Source organism: Alnus glutinosa, chromosome 2 (assembly GCF_958979055.1).
Source record: "Alnus glutinosa chromosome 2, dhAlnGlut1.1, whole genome shotgun sequence".
NCBI lineage: Eukaryota > Viridiplantae > Streptophyta > Magnoliopsida > Fagales > Betulaceae > Alnus > Alnus glutinosa.
The window spans coordinates 28035329-28038717 of NC_084887.1; positions in this window are offsets into that span (position 1 = coordinate 28035329).

A 3389-nucleotide genomic window follows, 5' to 3' on the forward strand; every position below is an offset into this window, starting at 1 on the left:
TTATAAACTCCTATCATCTTAAGAAATGTTACATGTACTTAAACTTTTATAAATGGAGCCTTACTAACTGATATAGAACTTATTTATTGTAGATGATCAAAACAAATAATAAAAATAAATGCTACGGGTACCAATGAATAAGTTCTACACCATCTTAGTAAGGCTTCATTTGTAAAAATTTAAGTATATGTAACATTTCTCATATTTATAAGTTTCCAGTGTTTTCTATTTATTTACCTATTCAAGTCTTATTCAAATTTGAATTATTATATTCTTATACACTTTCATTATTTTCTAACAACTCACTATTCAAGGTATTAAAATCATTCCTCTCACACGCATTTCAAGTGACTTTATGCATGAGAAATGCTATAGCATCTACTACGGTCCTCCTAACATCCTTATGTGCTAACCTGACATTTTTAAAGCCAACTACACTTTAAACATTTAAAGTTAAGCTTGGATGTATGCACTTATGTCTATAATTTAGTACGATACGAAGCACCAGACGCCCACACGCGTGTGGTAGTAGGCTGTAAGGCCCTAGTGGCGCCTTAATTAATGGCGCACTGGACATGAAGCATTGAAACTCGGAGCGATCTAATCATGACCATTAAATTTTAGACGGTCAGGATCATTCAATCTGGTGATTTGATCTAAACTGTAGGATGCTTCTTAGGTAGATTCAATAGTTGGATATACTGGACCATCACTAAAGTAAATTGTAAGGTCATATCAACTTTGATCTAATGGTTGAGATTAAATAATTATGATATAATGATTATTATTAAATAATCATTGATAGTTATTTGATCTAATGGTCAGAATTAAGTATCAGTTAAAATAGCAGTTTATGACTGTTAAATTAACAGTTTATGATGGTTGGATTAGAAGTTATTAAATAACTAATATTCAACACAATATAGAAGTAACTGCAGTCCAGTTATTAAATATACAGAACAATTTTCTCTTATCTTTTATTATCGTTTCTAATATCTTCTACACTTTAAATTTTGACTCTTTGTCCATTGCTATAATAAAAAAATCTAAGGGTATTCGGGTTTAGTTTTCATTTGTGTAAAACACAACTAAACAATAAAAGTTTTTTGGGTTCCATTGTATTTTGGAGAAATATTTACTAAAATTTTTTGCATACTATTTCTGGTAAAGACAAATAATTTATTAAAAAATGCAAATTTGTCAAGCACCGTACGAAGATGAATCGTTATTCAGTTTTCTTTTTACTTCTATCTAACCGACTTTGTTATGCTTGACTTGGAAAAGTGAAGTCAATGCGTGTAAAAGTCTCGATGCATAAAAGCATGTCTTTAAGTGACCCTGGCCCCACTAACATCCGTTACCCAATAATATTGGTGTAAACCGTGACTTTCTTATGCATGACTTGGAAAAGTGAAGTCAATAAAATATTTGTTTTGAATTCTATGGGAGAAATAAGCACAAACGGCCAAGACTTGACCTCTTCTAAGTTCTCTTAATCAGTAGCCGCCTCTGTTGAAAGTGTTCGGAATTGGGACAAGAATCCTCTCCACCTCACATGGAGTTGTATGTACGTATGACTTGGAAAGTGATTATCTTTTGAAACCATTTAAACTTAGGTCCAACTATTTAAGATCGACGTTACAATTTCAGTAAATAATCACTTATTAGTTCACCCAATTTTGGCCCTTCAAATTAAAATTTTTATGGATCTGGATAATATGTCACAGCCAATTTCATATCACATACAACACTCTTCAGTACCAGTCCAATAGGAGAGTTGATTTTTATCTATGATGCCGTACGTGTTTGAAAGTCAGGAGGGCTTCATCTCTTTCTCTTTTTCTGCGGATAAGGGTTTTTCGATTTCCATGAGAATGAGTAAACACTAATGGTAGTTGCTATGGATAAACAATATGTTCATGACCTGCAAAAATGAAGTCAATGCATAAATGGAAAAGTGGGGAGGGGGGTCAAGAAATTATGCTTCGATGAACAAACTGAAGGCGGTCCAGCTAACATTACTTGTTTTTAGTTGAAGAAGAATCCTTTTTTTTCTTCTTCTTCTAATTCGATGAGTAAAAACGATTCAGGACAGGAATAGGTCTACATCCATTAAAGTTGTGGCTGAAGAAGATATAGTAAAACATAAGACTAATCTATTAACACGTGTCAGAAGATTAGGTCTCACATATATGTTTCACAAATGGCACAGTTTTGAATTTCTCACCAGCTGGTCTTCCTATCCATAACCGTTGCCATTGTGCAACGAAAAGAAAATATTGCGAATATGAGTTGTTAACTTCAAAAGGTGAGAGCACAGTCCATATATGAGCCAAATAATTGAGGTGAGGAATATTCCTCCTGACGTAGAAGACAGAAAAGGTTCTTCAAGTCGATGTCTCGATGCTAAATAGAAAGACAAATACGTGACTCTGCAGTACTAAATGGTTCACCAATACTTACAATAATAAAAAAAAAAAAAAAATGGTTCACCAATGAATTTGATATGACAAATTCCACGTGCCTTTGAATGTATGACTTGAACAAGTGAAGTCAATGCATAAAGGTCGACTCGATGATAAATAGGAAGACAAGACAAATACGAGACTCTGCAGTCCATGCTTCAACCAATAATATCAAGAGGTAGGCGTAGCCGCCTCTGTTGATCAAGTCTTTGGACTTGGACGTCCCAATTTCCAGAGAGAGTGAACCAATCAATATCCATCGTTAAAATTTGGCCGGCTTGCCACTAGGAATCTCTACTGATGTAAGCAATGTCTTGATGTTCATGACCTGCAAAAATGAAGTCAATGCATAAAGGTCTTAAGAAAAAATGCGATAAAATCTCTCTTTTTTTTTTTCTTTTTTTTTTTTTTCAATCTAGGCAAATACAATAAGAGAATAAGAACGATTGAACGAACAAGAAAAGAAATAAGGAAAAGTGGAGAGGGGGGTTAACTGGATTTGAGGTCAAGAAATGATGCTTCGTCGAAGAAAGGGAGGATGGTCCATCGGACACTACTTATTTTTATTTGAAAAGAAGAAACCTTTTTTAAAAAATAATAATAATAATAATAATCAACAATGAGCAAATATGACTAAAATCAGAGTTGATTTTTATTCCTGACTGGAAGAATAATAAGAAAATTAGTTGAGACTTTCTGATTTAGCCAGCAAATAAAGAGAATTTATATTCTATTAATATGTACCTGAAAAACAATTAGGCGTAAGTTATAAGATTCCTCTAATAAGGATGCTTCACCAATCCTAATAACGTGGCCAGTTGTCCACCACGTGTATTCGTGTAACTGTAGCTTTGTATGCATGACTTGGAAAAGTGAAGTCCAAGCAGTCGACTCGATGAAAAATAGGAAGACAAATTGAATACT